At 51.1% G+C, this 19,117-nt stretch overlaps 1 protein-coding gene across 9 annotated transcripts in view; it reads right to left on the bottom strand.

Moving 5' to 3' along the window:
- ZNF609 (zinc finger protein 609) overlaps window positions 1–19,117 on the bottom strand; it is a 72,809-nt gene that overhangs the window by 38,598 nt on the left and 15,094 nt on the right. The gene's annotated exons all lie outside the window — the stretch shown is intronic.

Raw genomic sequence — 19,117 nt, 5'->3', positions numbered from 1 at the left:
ACAGCTCATGTGGGGACAACCAAAGAGCTTCCCAAGGGCCTCTAAGACGCTGCTGGGAAAGGAGAGGGGCACGGCTGATACGGCAGATCCCAGAGATGCTTCCTAGCCATGGAGACTAAAAACCAAACACTGGCATTTGAAGGGCAGTGTCTCAAAGAAGGAAGCTGATGACTGCAGGGATGTAAGCCTGGGAAAAGCTGCTTGGGCACTAGGAAAGGACCTGGGGCTGGGAGGGTCTCAATGGAATTAAAGAGTTTGAAACTTGGTAAAAAGCCTGGAAATCACTCCTTTCACATGGAGAACACCAAGGGACAGGAGGAAGAAGGGGACCTGAAGAACATTCCTGGATATGGTAACAGTAGCTAGGCAAATAAGTAACAAATAAGCATAGGAAAAGTCAAGGGGACACACCAAACTAAGTGGAGAAGTACTGACATCTCAGAGGAGCAAGTGAAGAGACAGAGCTGGCACGCAGCTGGAGTCATGCCGAGGACACTGCCTTGGGCAGTGCTACACAGGCAGGGAGAGCTGTGGGAGGCAGCTTGGCAGAGGGAAAAAGCCTTTTTCCATCACATCAGCAACTTCCCTTCCCACCCAGAGCGAAGCAAGTGCCCTCTCTGCCCTCTGTGCTGGCAGTCTCCACAGCAGCCATCCTTGGAGATTGCTGAGCCGGGGTCCTGTTCCTTTAGCTGAGCATCTCCCATCTCCTGGAGCAGGGTGCTGGCAGCAGCAACTTCTCTCTGAGGATACTCCCGGGAATGGGGAATTTGGCACCTCCAAAGGATGCTTTCACTGCTTCTGTAAAAAGGCTCACCAGCACAGACCCCCTTCCCAGCATGTGGCTGCTCCCAGGGCAGTTTGGGAATGAGCACAGCAGAGCCGTGGAGACCTGGGTAAGTTTAACACACATGAATTAGAAACCTGATGCACCCCATGACTGAGCACCAGCACTCAAAACCAGGAAAACCCACCCTTTATCACCAATCCTTGGCTTTTAAAGACTCAGGCCATTATCAGTAGGATTGGGCAGGAGTTCTGGTGTCTGTAAGAAGCCACGCTCCCCAGCACAAGGAAAACAGCAAGGCAGCAGTTTATCCAAGTTTTCTCTGTCTGAGGAATGACATTAAAGGAGGTGAGGGGACTGGACAGAAGGGGACACTGCTCTGCCTCCTTTCCCCGCACAGACACTGATCGCATGCTCACCCAGTGACAAGGAGCCACCCAGAGCCCATTGCAGATACTGAATTTGCCAAGAAGCTGAAGAGAGGTGCAAGGCACGGGCAGCAGCAGGCAGTGATTTATGGAGCTGACGTGCCTTCCCAGGTCACACATCCATAGGAGCCTCACCTCCTCCGCGGGCCAGCAGCCAGGCTGATTATCTGTCATATGCTACAGGATGCAGTGCCAACAACCGAGTGCAGATCACCCAGCTTGTTTGCAAAAAAAAATAGTAATAATAAATAAAACCCTGTAGATCCAGGTGACCGGCTTTTGCTCAAGCCCATGCTTGCTGGTGGTAGGTGATCATCAAACCAGCCTGCAAGAAAGCATGTAATGCCTGGAGGCTGACCCTCGCTGGAGCTCCTGGAAAGCACAATGGCAGCCAGCAGCAGCCTGGCTCATGGGAGCAGCTCTGCAGCTGCCTGGCATCTGCCCATGGATTTTCTCCCACCTCGACTCACCCCAAATTCAGCCCTAGGATTTTTGTGGTGTTACAGGCATCGGTTGCTCCATGGTTGCTCCATGAATCCTGACACTGGTGCAGAGCTAAAAAAGCAGGAAAACAGCCTGTGCAAAGAGGGTGCTCACAGGGCTGTGTGCACTAGCCACATGCCTTTTACCATTAGCCCCTGTTGACAAATGCACTTTTTTTTTTTAAAAAATCAATTTTAAGAAATCAATTTTTCAGAAATTTAGATTTAATATGGTATTTCCTCCAAATCCTTTTCTTCTGGCAGACCTGAGGGATAAGCTGAGAACCACCTGCACACAAGTCACCGAGCTGAATCACGGCAGCCTGAAGGACACGAGCTTCTGGAGCTGCCGGCTGCCAACACTGCATTAACCTTTTTTTCCCCCTCCTTCTGTTTTACTGAGTAATCCCCAGATGCAGCCACTCGGCAGCAAGATGCCATTCAATATTCCTTGGAGAGTCTCAGAGCCTTTCCTCCTTCTGGGATCAACAGTGGAAAAAGGTTTGTGGTTCTTGTATGACAGTCCTGTAATGAGAATCCCACAAATTCTAAACTGTATTTCATCAGGAGTTTTAAGGGAAAAACCAAATTTCACAGAAGAAAAACTCAAGACGTGGATTGAGATTTTGAGAAACCAATTTTTTGTTCTCTTGAATTCTGCCAAATGCCTTGAAGGATGTCAACTTTTGAAGGAAAGGATATTTAGAGATCCTCCAAAAGAAGATGTACAATACCTGAAGCTCCTAACCTAATCACCAATGAAAATACAGCCCAAAACAGTGACCCAACCTTGTGCTTTTACAGGAATAAACAAACCCAGAAGAGCCAAACAGTCACGTTTGAGAGCAAAACAGCAAAGATGTGAGAGACTGGGGGCAAGCAGATGAGCATGACCACAAAAAAGCTTTACTCTTATTTTTTAGCCCATTTTGGCCCCATCAGCTGCATGTCAAGCTCATGTAGGCAAGAAACAGGGCCAACACACTCTGTCCCACAGGATAGGTGGCTCCTCAGAGAGGTGAGACTTCATCCACATGCAATCTAAGGAACATATTCTCATCTGTGGCTTCAAACCACCTGACACACCTGGACCCCCTCATTAGGTAATCCAGAACCTGAATGTTTTTATACCTCAGATATATCATGGAAGGCCACACACAAACATGAGCCATCCATTGCTCCACAGCCATGCTGAGAAGCCTGCAGTGCCAGCCAAAACTGGGACCAGGAAGGACCAGAGGTGATAATCTGGGAACAAAAATGAAACTTAGAGGTTGTGAGCCAGACTCCATCCCAGCCAAGCTTGCGTGCTAGAATTTTAAGAAGGGGGTTGTTTGCTGACAGCTTAAAGGATTTATGGGAAGGATTAACCATGGTTTTGCTGATGAGGGAACCAGTGGCAAACTCGGAGCAATCCCACAAGCATGGGGAGAAGCTGGAAGAGGACAGGGAAAAGGCAGATGAGCCTACAACAGCAAAAACAATAGGGACAGTTTGTTTTGCACAGTGAACTCGACTGGGAGCAGCTCTTCCCGGCATTAACAACCTTGGTTTGGTGCCCACCAAACATGGGACAGCCAGCTCTGGAGTCCTGCCTTCACAGCGCTGGATCATTGGGGTAACTGGAGGTGCCCAGAAGCCATACAAGTGAGAACATCACAGACCTCAGCCATGAGGAAAGGCGTCCAAAAACAAGAGAGTGCAGAAGGCCTGGAGGAGAAGGACGTGGTGGTGGGAGTCCTCCTCTGCAGGTGGGGGAGGAGGGAAATCCTGCTGTGAGCAGCAGGCAGCAATGAAGTGCAGATCCACAGCACTGGAAAGCTTTATGCTCTTGCTTAAGAGCTCCGTGAAGTGTCTATAACTGAATCAGGCTTATATCCAGGTGAATAACACAGATAAAAAGCAGGAGGCTACAGATCTGCTGCTGACTGCCAGAGGAACATGAACCTGGAGGGGTTTGCTCCAGAAAGCACAGGATGCTGGTTACTAGGAACACACATAGACAGATCAATGGACTTGTCTGGCAAGCTGGAGCCCAGCAACAAGGGCATGTTCCAGATGTGAACAGTTAATCCACCCTCTCAACCCAGTGCAGCTGCTCGGCAAACAAGCACGGTCCCCTTAAGAGAAAGCACAATCAGCCCAGATTTAGCTGGAAGAGGGTGGGGATATCGCTGAGCTCCAAGCCATGGTCTGAACCTTATCTGCTGCTTTAATACCTATCAGTGTTGATACAGATTAAAGGATTAGTCAGGATTACTGAAGGCAACCCCCCTTTGCCCCAGGCAGTGAGGATGGGCATGGGTGCACTGCAATTCCAGTCTTCCCCCGTGACCACAGCCCTTGGCTGCACCCTTGAAGAGAAGGAGCCTGAGAAACATCTCATGAGAGGCTTTCCATGAGAGACAGTAGCCACAAACAGACACAAGGGAGTGAGACTGGGCTCCCTGGGAAGAAAACAAAGACACACCAGCCAGAACCCAAGTGGGAGTTGGGTTTGTTGTCCCTACAGTTGCCTACCAACACAGCAAGCCTTCATGGACCAGCACCACCACCAGAAGAAACCATCCCACCACAATCCACCCATTTATTCCTGTTTATTTCTGCTGTGGTCTAAAGCCCTCTTTTCCTAACAACAGGCATTTGTGGACTATCAGGAAACTGCCTGGTTAAAACCTGCTTTCGATGTCACTCAGCACAGCTTTTAATTGGATCACGTCCCTGACCCAATTCCCCACATGGTTGCACAAACCCTTGAGCGTCGATGTGGGAAGGGGTGGCCAGGAGCAGGCAGGACACCTCCTGGGGGAGCAGCAAAGCTCCAATGACTGCACAAGGAGGCAGAAAGGTTCCTGTGCCCACGTTTAAGCTGAAAACAAACCTGTGAGGAAGCTCTCTGTTGAGATCTCCCATCTTCCAAGAGATCATCACCAAATACCAGCTGTATCCAGAGAGCTTGGTCCTAAAACCTGGCTGGGCTGAAAGTGGTTTAGGACAATGGCAAGATGATGAGGTGAGTTTAAAAGACCCTTCCAACCCAAACCAGCCTGTGAGTCTATGAAACGCTAAGATGGAACTACACCTGGCTCCTCCAGCTTTCTTGCTTCTCGACCAGGACAACGGCAAGGAACGGCAGAGGCACTGAAGCTGTCAGCAACAAGAAGACAGGCAATGCTGGGGCAAACACCTACAGAGAAGGGCATCACTGATCTTAAATTATCAGCTGCCAGAGTCAAACTCAGCTTACAGAACCACAAAAAAGTTTGGGTTGGAGGGGACCTTAAAGTTCATCCAGCTCCAAACCCCTGCCATGGCAGGGTTTCATCCTGCAGTGATTCAGGGATGAAAATCTGGATCAAGCCTCAAGCCCAGTGCAGTACCCCTCTCCATCCCCAGTCCCCCCACACCATCTCCTCTGCAGGGTGAAGCCCAAGCAGCTGCTTCAGCCATTAGTTTCTTCCCACTAAAACACTACCAGGCTACACATGGCTCAGGAAGGAACGTAGAGCCCTGGCCACAGAAAATACACCCAGATAAAAGACTCCTTTCCCTTGTGCAGAGAAGATTAAGTAAAGGAGAAGACCAAAACTTTCACCAAATTGGTCAAACTTCACTCAAAAGCACGCACAGTACAATCACTTCACCATAAGAAAGCAGCTGAAGACTGCAGTGTCGGACATTCAAATTATACTAAAAAAGTCTAACTATGCTGAGATGTTAATTTTGGTCCCATAGAAGCAAGCAGGGTTCCATAAAAGCAAGCTGCACTGGGCATTCGGGGGCCAACAGCAGTAAATCTGACAGTGGAAGAGTGTGCCAGCCCAGTGCCAGGACAGTGATTAAACCCTTACAAATTCTTGGCCCAGATGGAAGAGCGGCTACTTTCGGCCTCATTGGGTCACAAGCCAGCTGGAACCCTTCAGTGAGTCTCCAGAGCCAGAACCCCCATCCTGCACCATGACCCCAGGCAGGAGCCAGAATGGCTCCCAGCCAGCACTGATGTGTTCAGCCATCCTGGGAATTTTAGTAGCTCTGCAGGCAGAGACACCAAGGGTGATTTTGATGATGCTTTCTGATAGTGCTTTCCAGAGTTCCTGTTTCTAGAGCCAAGAGAAATCCCTGAGTAGGAACAGTCTGTCCCACCAACACTATCTCCTCCAAGTTAATAACATAACTATTTATGGAGTCAAGCCTACTAGGAGTTGGACTTGATGATCCTTGTGGGTTACTTCCGACTCGGGATATTCAATGGGCCATGACTTCCATCACCTGCTCACAAGCCATGGTGTGATTCCCAGGTGGGATACCCAAGCCACTAGCCAAGAACCTCAAAGAAAGTTCTCCTATGAGCATGCTTTTAATAGTGCCTTGCTGATTGTGAATTAACTGAACTGACCCAGAGCAGCCAATCTCAGGTCCTTTAGGAGAGCCACGGGGCAACATACGGCCCATAGAAGCGTGTTAAGCTTCCTCCAGCAGCTCTAACTCTGTCCTTTAGGAAGCAGATGGCATCCAAACCATCCTTCAAGGCCATGCAAGTTTGGAGAACACATGCCACATATACCTACATATCTCATCAAGGAAGAAGTTCAGCTCCCTGTCACTGCACAAGTTGTCAAACAAAGTCACAGCATAAGGACATGTGATTTTTAGGAAAAACACTGCCAGAAGGAGAATGACAAAGGGGGCAGCATTACAGCTGCTGTGCTCTGCTAAGCTTGGCATCTCAGCAGGTGCTGAGAGCCAAACTACTCCAATGCGGCACCAACCTACTTTCAGATGGATCTTCATACAAAACCTCACGGATTATGTGCATCACACTGCTACCATCACATCCTCAACACCTAAAGTTACGCCAGTTATCACCCTCATTACATCAGCTCCTGTGACAACCCATCCATGAGCAATCCATTGTGGGGTGTGAGGAAGATGGATGTGTGCATCAGCAGTGTTCCCATCAATCCAACCACATTGCATGCAGATCTCTCCTCTCAGGGATTCACTCAGCCACAAACTCCCAAAACTTCCCTGACTGCTATTAGATCACCTCAGGCAGCACGTGACAAATTCAAACACTCTTGTGGAAAATTTATCGTCCTCTAACCCCCCAGCAGGAACAACAATCTGGAGCATTTGGGGCTTCCTAGGATGGTTCTTCATGCTCACCCACAAATTGTTTTACAAGACAAAGTCCCAAGAGCGGTACTTAGTCTCAAGCAAAGATTATTTTTGGCAGCTTTATCAGAACAGTTCTCACTCCCTTAATCTCTCCTTGGATGAAAGCACATTTAGGAAAACAGTCCAGATGCTGGAATATCAATAAAACAAAAAGCAGTGGTACAATGCAGTCTTGGAAAGCCCTTTACTAATAAACACAACTTGGGGGGGTTTCTGCTCAGCAATTTCTGGTTTCTGCCAGGCCCACACTTATAAACCAGAACTACACGCTCCCCTCCCCAGGAATCAGAAAACAAAAGCTGGTTTGGGTTACCCAGCTGCAGGACACACATGCAAGAACTGCTCTTGCAACTCTCCTGCCCCTAAATGGTCAAGCTACTCATACCACTCCATGGATTTTTAATCAAATATTCCAAAATAACAATTTACAAAAGGAGTTACAATTGAGACAAGAAACTTGGGCTAGGAAGATGTTATGGGAAACTTGCCATCAGCTCTAAGTGATGATCTGGAGAGCTGATGAAATCTCCCATCACAGCAACAGGTTTGTCCACTCCTCAGATGTCTTAGTTTGAAACCGGACATCATCCACAAGGGCTTTGAACCTCATAGCAAATTTCTCACTCCCAACAGCACTCACCAGCAACAGTTCAGCACCACTTGAATCACAAACCAGTTTGGGTTGGAAAGGATCTTCAAACTCATCTCTTTCCAATCCCCTGCCATGGGTAGGGACACCTTCCACTAGACCAGGTTGCTCCAAACCCCATCCAACCTGTCCTGGAACATGTCCAGGGACAATGCAGCCACATCTTCTCTAGGAAACCTGTGCCAGGGCCTCACCACCTTCACAGGAAACAATTTCTTTCCAATATCCCATCTAACCCTGCCCTCTGGTAGGGGGAAGCCACCTCTCCTTGTCCTCCCACTCCAGGCCCTTGTCCAAAGTCCTTCTCCAACTCTCTTGGAGCCCTTTAAGCAGTCGAAGGGGCTCTGAAGTCTCCCTGGAGCCTTCTCTTCTTCAGGTGAATACCCCCAGTCTCCCAGCCTGGCTCCAGAGCAGAGCTCCAGCTCTCAGAGCATCTCCACAGCATTCTCTGGACTCACTCCAGCAGCTTCTGATGTTGGACCTCCAGACTGGAGGCACCTCTGCAGGTGGGGCATCACCTGAGCAGGGCAGAGCCTCCTTCCCTCCACTTGCCAGATACACTCCTCTGGATGCAGCCCAGGTTGGCTTTCTAGGCTACAAGCAGACACTGCCAGGTCACATCCAATTTGTCACCCACCAGTATCCCCAGACCCTTCCCCCAGGGCTGTGCCCAATCTATTCTCCACTCAGCCTGTTTTTGTGCTAGGGATGGTACCAGCCCAGAGCCAGGATCTTGTACTTGGCCTTGCTGAACTTCATGAGGTTCACACAGACCCACCTCTTCAGCCTGCCAAGATCAACCTCTTGAAGAAATCCAACCATACCACAAAACTCTCTCAAACTCCAAGGCCACTATTAGTAAAAATTGCACCAACTCCTCCTCCTGAACCATGCTGGCCATCTCCAGCAGATCTGGGATGACTTTCATCATCCATTCTCAAAGGACTCAGCCTTATTTCCAGCTGACAAGTCTCCAGCATATTGAAGAAGGTTTATTTTTCTCCTCCCCTCCCAGCCAGGGAGGGCAGGAATGCTAATGGCATCCTATTAAACGAGCCAGAAGAAACCCAACCCACCTGAGCCAAGACCCTGTATTTGCCCTTCCCATTCATTGGCAATCTCAGCGTCAAGTGCAGTTGTCAGAAGATTTTTTGGGTTTCCTTAAGTTCTTCTGCCAAGTTCTGATTAAAATCCTCCTAAGTGGTTTTCTCTTTATTCCATTTCCTAGAACTGCGAAGCAAAGCAGACCTGAGAGCAGCTCTGAGTGCTGGAGCTAACAGCCCCCAACACAGCCAAGCCATCTGAGTCTCCCACATTGGCTCATTAGGATCAACAGGAAATTGAAAGCAATGCTCCTTCCATCTCCCATATCAGACCATCAGCTCCCAGAGGAGACTGGGTTTTAATGGCCTCATTCCTTGGCAGGAGGCTGGGAATGCTCAGCTGACAGGGGCTGCTGAGGCACCTCACTGGGTGCTGCTTCAGCATCATGTTTGAAACAGGTCAACCAGGAAGGAACATTCCCAAAGGCTTTTGGGCAACACACAACAGTGGAAGTAGTGGTAAGCAGTAAAGCACTGCACTGTAACGCATCTCCATGGCCAAAAACATCCAATTTACTCCAGGCTCTCACCCCTACTCGACATGCTCTGGTTCGTGATGGTGACTCCAAAAGAGAAGATAACATCTCATCAAAGGCTCCTTGTGCTACCAGCTTGAGATCTGCACCAAACTGGATCCCCTCTTTGCCCAGAAAAATCTGTCTGCTTTGGTGGCCTGGAGGATCATTGGTTTCTTGCCCAGAAATAGGCACCTGCAAGTCTAGTCACTCGTTCCTGTGGCCGAAGGCTGGAGGCCATCAGGTCACCATGAAGATGGCTCCTGTCCTCCCAGCCAAGAGCTGAGCAGAGCCCCTTCCCTGTCAGAAGGCAGATGCATTTGGTCCTGGGGCTCAAGCACACTGACAGTACAGGGGTGGTGCAAGGGAACCCCAAAACAGCCTCTGTTCACAAGAAAAACCAGAAGCATGTATGTTGCTGCCCTCTCTGCTGTGTCTTCCTCCTTTGCAGGGCCCCACAGAGGGAGCTGCTTCTTCCAGGACCAAGCCTTTACTGATCAGCACACAGCCTGAAAATCCCAACACTTCCATTTTTTAATGCCATGAACCTCCTCATGGTCCTTGGGGGAACAGGAAGACCCTACTGAGAGACCACATGGACAGGACAGACACTGGTCTAAGCTACTATTGAGGTATCTATCACAGGGAACACCAACAGCTCCTCTTTTCTTGGACTGGAGGAAGCAGCAGGGTGGGGAACACAGGTTGTGAGCCCCTCTAGAGCAGGGCCTTTTCCTGGGACCTGGCTCTTCCACAAGCCAGGCAGTGATCTGGCAAAGCCATGGCATATTTGGTCATGTTTGGGCATGGTTTCACATGCAGCCTTGGCTTTTTGTATGCAAGATCCAGATCCAGTCCAAGAGCTAAACCACCTGCTCTCCCCACTACCAAGGGCCTTCAACTCTTTCCCCAGGTTGGGCAGCTCTGCCCATGGCCATAGGGGTTTGATCAAAAGGCTGGCTTCCTTCAAAGGGCCATTCACCACTCAGCCCCTCCAGTTCCCTCACCCTACCCACAAAGAAAAGCATTAATAGCCAGCCTGTGAGACCATAAAACACTAAATGCCCAAAGAGTTCCTGCACCTTGAAATGTTAATGCTGAGCAAAGAAAGAAACCTTCCTGTCAGCAAACCAGGTTCATGATACATAGACACAGTCACCTTCCTCCCCTCCAAGCCACGAAACAGCAAACAGCCCTGGAAACCCTGAAACCTTGCTCTGTGTACAAAGCACCCCATAGATCCACTGGTCCCGCTTGGGCAGGAGAGGCTTTGCCAGCACAGGACAGCTCTGCTTGATGACTCTGTCACCACCTCCAAGAGCTGCCTGGAGCCCAGCCATCCTCCCCTTTCAGCCTTGGAAAACAATTGTCCCTGGCCTCTGAACACATAGAGCCCAGACCCAGTGCTCTTCTGTTCCTCCAAGCCTCTCTTAGCCATTTGATTCCCAGAACTTGACTCCAGCTTTCATAGATTCATAAAGTCTGAAGACCTCCAGTGGCTGGATCTCTAGTCCAGTCACTAACCCAGTGCCACCATGTTCACCACCAAACCCCAAGTGCCACATCCACACACTTTTTGAACACTTCCAGGGATGGTGATTCCACCACTTCCTTGGACAGCCTGTTCCAATGCCTCACCACCCTTTCACTGAACCCTTTCTTTGTTCCCTTCTCCTTGCAAAGGGGCATCCATTCTTTACACCACGGTGGGTCAGAGGGACACAGAAGTGCAGGCTTGGTGTCCCACCAGGGAAGGCGGGTCAGGATCCCAAGCTGGCAGGGCAGCACCAGCTGGAAATACTTGCTTGGAGTTGGTGTAGTCACAGCAGCCATGGCTCTCAGCGTGCACCATGTCTGGTCTGGGACCACATGGACATCACAGCCTTCCCTCTGCACCGCAACGATGATGGAGAATCCCAGCTGCACTGGTACCAGTGATTTTTGGGATGGCCTTCCTTTTCAGACAACAAACCCCAAGACTCCACTTGCAACCATCCACAGATGACCCACCGGGTGGCTGCAGCTCTCCCTCTTCAGGTCAGGCTTGAACACAGGGCCAAAACCCAGCTCCAGGGTCCTTCTTCTGAGGGCTGATCCGAGGATGGTGACCACCAGCCATATGGCATGCAGTTGACTCCAGAACATGCCACAGCCATCTGTTAACCACATGAGAGGGCCATTCCCAGTGTGAGAGGCAGTGTACCTGCACCCCGAAGAGTGGAGAGAGGGATGAGAGGGTGAGCGGGGGGAGTCTGGGAACAGCGTTCGTTTGCCTTGTACCTGGGGGAAATATCACAACACTGCATTTCTGTGGCTAACTGGGGGAGTGAGTGAGCGAGACTCCCAGAAGGAAATTACTTTCTGCCTTGGGAAAAAAAACAAAACCACAGACAAACACAGGATTTGTAGCTGCAATGGTGCCTTCTCTACCCAGAGCACCCTCGTGCTCCCCCCAGCAAACCCCATGCTCAAGCCTAAGAGGAGCAGCCAATCCATGCAGAGGACAAGAGAAACTGAGACACACGGGCTCCAGCATTTGCAGGAAGGGAGGGCAACCCAGAGGGTTCTCTTACTCCCTCAGCACCAGACAAAATCCACTTTTGAGCTTTATCACATCCCATCCCCTCACCAAAACATGGTGACCTCTACATCCACATCCCAATCAGAATTCCAGCTCAGGCCTGCAGAGCAGGCATGCTCTCTGCACTATTCATCACAAGACATTCTAAGACATCCCAAGTCAACGAGGGCCAGACAGTATTTTAAAGTAAATCTAGATACCAAGTTTTAAAGCCACTTCAGTGTCAAGGACAGGGGAAAAGTCAGCAGATGTGAGTACATGCCATCACCACACAGTACAAAAGCTCCATGGTAGCATCTTCCTACAAAGGGATTTATCCTGCCCACAAAAAACTGGGATGGAGCTCACACCATTCAGCTGGTAAGGCTGGGGGCACAGGAGGAGGAGGGATGGGGAGCACAGGCATCAATGTGCTTTCCTGGGTTGAGCAGAGCTCACCAAAGCTACTGTGAGCCCTGTGAGAGGCCAGTGAGACCCTAAAGCCTTTACACCACAGCATGGCCCCAGCAAAACCCCCATCTCCAGCCCCAGATGCCACCATCACTGCCATGCCCCATCTCCAGCCCCAGTGCCATCACCACTGCCCATGCCCCATCCATCCTAGCTCACCCATCCATGTCAGCCCACAACCTGAGCTCACCCCAGAAAACCCTGAGCACATTTATTTACATCAGATCAGTTCCCTGAGCTGGTCCGTGGGCAGGAATGAGTAACAGGGACAGGAATATCTCGAGCAGATGTTGTCACCGAATACAACATATCATCAGGCTGCTGGTGGCTTTAAATCATTCCAGAGCCTGGCAGTTGCTTCCCAGCCCTGGGCTGCTCTCCCAGCTGCTGCTCAACAGCTCTGAGCCCTAGGGTGGCTCCTCTTGCACCCAATGAGCATTCAAGCTCCAGGCACTGATCACCACAAGGTAGGAATGTCACAAAAGCACCCCAGAAAGTCCACAGTAATCACCACTGCCTTTTCTCCTACCCAACTTCAGCTCTGGGGATTTAAGTACCCTCTTGCCCAACACATCTCCAGGGTTGCCTGCACACAAGGATTCACAGGAAAGATGGATTTCACAGCTACAGCTCAAAGCATCCTCAAGAGTAGCAGCAGAGCAATGCAGCACTGTGAAAGCAGTGGCACAGAAGATGTCGTGCCTGTAGCAAACAGGGAAAAGGCAGTGAATCCCCAACCAAGCAGCCTTTAAAAGCATAGGAGGGGAAATGCAGGCAGCCTGTGCTCTGCTGCCCTTTCCTGTGGCCTCCCTGGCTGCCGGGTGGAGAAGCAGCTTTGCTCATTAGTGGGTTATTCCTGGCACACTCCCCCTGCATCAGCTCCCTGGCAGGGCTGCGGGAGCAGCTCGCTGGGGTTTGAAGCCTTTGGGGTTGCACAGCGCTCCAGAGGCACAAATCTTCCTTTAAAGAAATCTCCCTCGGCAGATAAATGGTGCTGGGTAACTGGGGGTCATTAGGCTAATGAGCAGCTACCGCCAGCCTGGAAGCAAAGCAAAAAAACACCACAGAGTCTACCAGAGCCTCAAAATCTGACCCATCTCTAGCAGTTGCCATTGCTTTCAAGGGAGGAATCAGGTCCATGAGTCAGCAGGATCAATCACCCGCCGGCCTTCCCATCAAAATCTCTCATCAAAGCACTGGGGAAGCAGATTTTCAGGTCACTTGCACCAAGAAAGCTGAGAAGGGGCTGTTCCACCTCTGTCCCCCCTCTATCAGCCCCTTCTTTACCACAGTGTCATTCCACTCTCATGCTTCAGGAGCGGAGAGGTTTTTTCTCTTCTTTCCCAGCGCTGCTCCATTTCCTACCACCATGTCCTTGACAGGGAGCCACATGTCCTGCTGCCCATTCTGGTGGAGATTGAGCCATGTTTCGGCATGACAGCCAATTCACTGCAATACAGCAATGCTGATGGGTCTGGCATCAAAGCTAACTTAGCCTTTTAGTCCTTCCTAACATGGCCATCTGGGAAAGCAACCAGAGAGAGATGCAATTTTCCCTCTGCAAAGCCTTCAGAGGTAGGATCAGCTGGAACTCCCAGCCTGCTACATCCAGTGGTTATAAAAGAAAGCCCACATATAAATAACCTCTCAGCAGGAGCCAAAACTCCAGCAGTAACCCCATGGTTTGAAGTGAACGAGGCCAATTTCCTCCTTTGTAGCTCTTGACACATGTTGGCTGCGTGCCCCCTTCTTGCCTTGTTCCTAGAGCAGAAGGCTCTGGGCGGTGGAGCTGGGGACAATAAGGAAACGAGTGGTGTCATTCCCAAGGACTCCCAACACAGCTCTGTCAGCAGCTCTGGAGGCAGTCAATTCCAGCACGGCTGGAGAAAAAGAACCATGGCGAGAGGATCAGGCAAGAGCCGGTAGCTGCCTGCACACCCCTGCCACCTCCCTGAGCTGCCCATGTCACACTGGCTGCCATTGCCTGGAAAGAAACAAGCCCGGCAGAGCAAGGGCTGGGAATCAGCTTCTACCCAGAGTTTTGGGCATGAACAGGTCCCTACCCAAGCAATGGGCTTCCCACATGCCCTAAAAATCCCTGGGGAAAACAAAGAACAGGGTGAACACCAGCTCCAAAGCCAGCTTTGGAGGGGCTGAAAAAGCAACAACTGTTTTAACCAAAACAGCTCCACTGGGAGTTTCTCTGTCCAAACTCTGGCCCCAAGACAAAGAACCTCACACGAGTCAAAATCCCAAGCATGTCTTCAAAGCAGAAGGCTGTGACCACCCCAAACATCTCATCCTGGTTCTCCCCCACATCAAGAAATGTTCCTAAGAGTGTCTGCATCCATCTCCTGTTGGGCTTGGACCCAGTAGAGGGACTGGGAGATCTCAACTCTTCGAGCTGGAGTCACACAAGAATCCCTCACCTCAATCCTTGCTGCCACATGCACAACCAAGTTTCATCCCTTCCCCCAACAATGGAAAAATGGCTAAAAAAAGGCAACCATGCTTTCACTCCAGGTAAAGGATTAATGGTGCAGGACAACTGGCACCTGGGGGTCCCACTGAGGCTGCAGGACCAGCACTGGAGGCACCACACAGGTCTGCATCCCTGGGTTAGGGAAAGAAGGTCCACAAAGGTGACACCAAAGCCACCCTGCAAACTGCTGGATAAGCCAGCAGCAGCAGGGACAGTGCATAGATGTATTTTTGGGTGTATTTTCTTTTTTGGCAGCTGCCACTGGTGTGGTGTCACCATTCCACTGCCTCCATTGTCACCTGACCCCAAGTACTCCCTTTGCTGCCACGCTGTCTTCCTACAGAACTGCAAGGGCATTTTCACACAAGTTTTGGTGTGAACACACTGCAGTGTCCCCCATCTTACAACAGCCCCTGTCTATGAGGTCACCCATAGCAGGGATGACTGCTCTGAGCACACACAGGGCATCACTACATTGTGTCTAAGGAGAAATTCAGGAGAAAAAAAATGCACCGGTGGCTTCCACCCTCTCTCCCGCAGGGGGACACGGATGAATCCACCCTCCTGGCTGCCCAAAACCACAGCACACATGACCCAGAGAGGATTTTCAGAAAAGTCGAGTCTCCATCGGCTTCTGTTTGCCTTTCCCTTGTCTGCAGCAGCATCACATCTGGATGCTCGTCAGAAGAGAAGGGAAAAAAAAAACCCTCCCTCCTCCTGCTGAACAACCTCTCAATCAAAACAAAGCCGGAGCTGCAGCCAAGAGCTGGGAGGCTCTTTTGTTTAATACTCAACATCCCCCGGCTGGGCCAGCACGCCCCAGAGTGCTGGGAGCGGGTGCAGGGGCCCGGTGTGGGCTGTGTGGTGGGTGCAAGGCTGGTGAGGAAGGGGCCAGCTTGGCCACCAGCCCCAAGGCCAGCTCGGCCACGCAACGGCGGCTGGTGGGGCAAAATCAGCGCTGCTCCTCCGTGCACGGCCATTTTGCTGAACTCGGCTGCTCACTGAGAGCTGCCATTCCCTCCCAGCACCAGTGTTCCCGCAAAGCAAAGCAAAACAAAGCAAACTAAATCCCAACTCAGCTCCAGTCATCCCCAGTGACCCAGGGACTGACCCAGCCACTGGTCACCATGCTCATGAGTTCACCAGCACAAGCTCTTTTCTCTCCCTGCTACAAGTATTTTAAGCTCCCACTGCTGCCCCTCCAAATATTTTTTGGAGCTCCAAGGACCTGCCCAGGCACTGACCACATCCAGAGGCAAACCTTCTCAAGGTGTTCAGCCCATCCCAGAAACCCTGGAAAGTCTCAGCAGGGCTATCACCAGTGGGTTTCATCAAGATCAGCCCCATCCCTGGAGAAGTTACCACCTGTGCCCCAGGCACACTGATAGCTTCAGGTTTGAGGAGAGCACGTACAAGCCAGGACACAGCCAATATCCACACCAAGAAAAAGGATGTTTGGGATATTCAGCTCTGAAGGCTTCACCCCAGGAAGCAGCAACCAGAGCCATGGAGTCACACTGGCAAAACACATCCAATGGAGCCCAAGGGCCATGTCCATAGGCTCCATGACTGCTGTGTCAGACATGGGAGCAAGGGTGAACTCGCCTATGGACAGAGCCATGGAGCACCGGCTGATGTGGTAAAGTGTCTGGCAAAACCCAAAGCAAAGCTCCTTCCTACACCAAACAAGGACTCAATGGCTGCCAAATCCTACAGCAAGATATTGGAAGAACACAAAAGCAGAAGTAGAGGCAAGTGGGGTGAGCTGGTTGGGGCAAGAGCTGGCTGAAGCATTGAAGCACCTCATCAAGGAAAAATACTCCCTGCCAAAGTGCTTGTTATTCCAGCCATGGAGATACAACAGAGCCTCCTGGCTGGCAGCTACTGGCTCAGCACACATCTCTTTTGTGTGACATCCAGGGAGGTCACCCACCCCAGGCTTCAGCAGTGGAGGGACAGACAGTCTCCCTTTCTTCATCCACAGATGGAGACCAGCTTCCCTGCCTGAAACGGAAGTGGGAGCAGTACAGGGTTAAGCAAAGGACAAGCTGACGGAGACCAAAGGTTGGGCTGAGTCACGCTGTGGCTGTTCCTGTTTCAGTCTGAGCAAATTTCTCACTTGCCAAGCAGGGTTTGTCCCCAGGCCAGAATGAACCTGCCACCTTAATCCTCTCGATGCACTGCCTAGAGGAGCTGCCCTCTCTCCCACAGCCAGCACATACCTCTGCTCTTGGCTTGTCCTTTGGACTCCACATGCAGTTTTTGGGACATCGCTGCAGCTTTCAGGAGACAGGACAAGCCCAAGGCCACATCCCCCATTGCATCCCATCGGTCCTCCACCCTGCCCAGGCATCTACCCAGCCTGCCTCCGTCTCTTCCTCAAGACTCAAAACTGCCTTCCCACCCCATACCATGCAGACACCTTTCTTCTCCTCGCCCACGGCTTTCCCGACCCAAAGGAAGCCATCCATCTGGCCCCAGGAGGCTGACGAAACACAGACAATGCTTCCTCCTAAGTGACACATGTTCCTGCAGATCCAGACATCAAATCCCTTCTCAAAACGGGGATCAGCCCTCCAGCCTGAGCTTTTAGTGAGGAGGTTATGCTTGAATCTGGACAAGTAAAATGGCAGAACCATCCTCACCAGGTGTCAGCATGGAGAAGATAGAATTATTTGGGTTAGAAGTGACCTTAATGCCCATCTTTTTCCACCTCTTGCCATGGGTAGGGACACCTCCCACTAGACCAGGCTGCTTCAAGCCCTGTCCAACCTGGCCTGGAACACTTCCAGGGATGGGGCAGCCACAGCTTCTCAAGAGAAACCTGTGCCAGGGCCTCACTACCCTCACCACTACAGGAAAGTGTTTCTTCCCAATATCCCATCTAACCCTGTCTTCTGCAAATGGGAAGCCACTCCCTGTGTCCTGCCAGTCCTTGATCAAAGACCTTCTCCAGCTCTCCTGGAGACCATTTAGGCACTGGAAGGGGCTCTGAGGTCTCACTGGAGCCTTCTCTTCTCCATGTGAACACCCTTAGCTCTTCCAGCCTGGCTCCAGAGCAGAGGGGCTCCAGCCCTCAGAGCCCCTCAGAGCATCTCCATGGCCTCCTCTGGATTCACTCCAGCAGTTCCGCGTCCTTCTCATGTTGGGATCCCATGGCTGGAGGCAGCTCTGCAGGTGCAGTCTCACCTGAGCAGGGCATAGGGGCAAAATCCCTACCTCCCCTGCTGCCCACACGGGGGGACAAGCCCAGGACCCAGAGGGGTTTCCAGATGCCAGCACACGTGACCAGGATGTGTGGAGCTTCTCGTCCACCAACACCACACATCACATTGGTATCTCCAACTGCAAAGAGTTTCTACAGCTATATCAGTGAAAGAAATAAATCTTTAATAGTAATAATACAGTAAAGCCATGCACGGTATGACCCAAGGTCCAGCCGGCTCCAATGCTGGCTGTCACAGCAGCTAGCACAGATGGCTATGAGGGAATATAACAGCCAAGCATGTTGAGGTATTTCCCAAACCAATTCCCAAGCTTCTGTCCTCCTCATGCTTTTCCCAAGCCAAAACACATTGCCCTGTACACCCCCCTGATGAGTTTCTCCACCACCAACCCACTCAAGTGCCCCAATTCATAGGTGGACTTCCAGTATCCACAGCTTTTAGCAGCAATATTCCAGTCCATCATGCAAAAGAGCATCTGCTGCTCTTCCTGGTTTCATTCACTTTGGTTCCACTGCCAGAACAGACAAATGAACAAGATGTCTCCACCCCTCTCCTGATTTTTACAGGCTTCAATCACCTGCCCCAGAACACCACTGTGCCCTCCTCACCCATCCCAGTGCCCACATTGTGATCCCCATGCCAAAGCAGAAATCCTCCCAGGGAACCTCTGGCTGCAAACATGGTGATTATGCTTTTCATATTCCCCAGCCACTGTCCTGCCACATGTTGATGGCAATAGGGCCAAGCTGACCCAAACACACACACTTGTGATGCTCACCCTGTGTGTGACACACACCAGCAACACCCCGTGTGCAGCTGGCACGGAGGAAAGCATAGACCTCCACACGCTTAAAGCCTTCCCCATCTGAATCAGAAATCACATCAGCCACTGTGATTGTTCAAAAACCAGCAGAGAGTCCTGAAAAATGGCCACGTCTAGACACATAGTAGCCACCCAGAGCCCAGCACCATCCAGGTGGACAGGCGACCGCACACCCCATTGGCCATCTGCCATTGGCCGGGCTTCTCATGCCTCTGGTGACCTGGAAGAGCAGCTTGGCCAGCTCAGCATCACTGCCGTGTGTTAGTAGAGGAGTGACACGTCAAACTTTACCCACAGCTCCCAAAAGCCCTGGATAACCACCACAGGTGGGACAGGGAGCCCACGTACCATCAGCAGACCTGGGAACGAGGTGGTGACTCCTGTCAGCCCTGCTCCTTGTGCTCACCCACATGCC

Source organism: Vidua chalybeata, chromosome 13 (assembly GCF_026979565.1).
Source record: "Vidua chalybeata isolate OUT-0048 chromosome 13, bVidCha1 merged haplotype, whole genome shotgun sequence".
Lineage (NCBI taxonomy): Eukaryota > Metazoa > Chordata > Aves > Passeriformes > Viduidae > Vidua > Vidua chalybeata.
The sequence above is the reverse complement of the archived record's forward strand: the minus strand, read 5'-3'. Positions and strand labels throughout refer to the sequence as shown.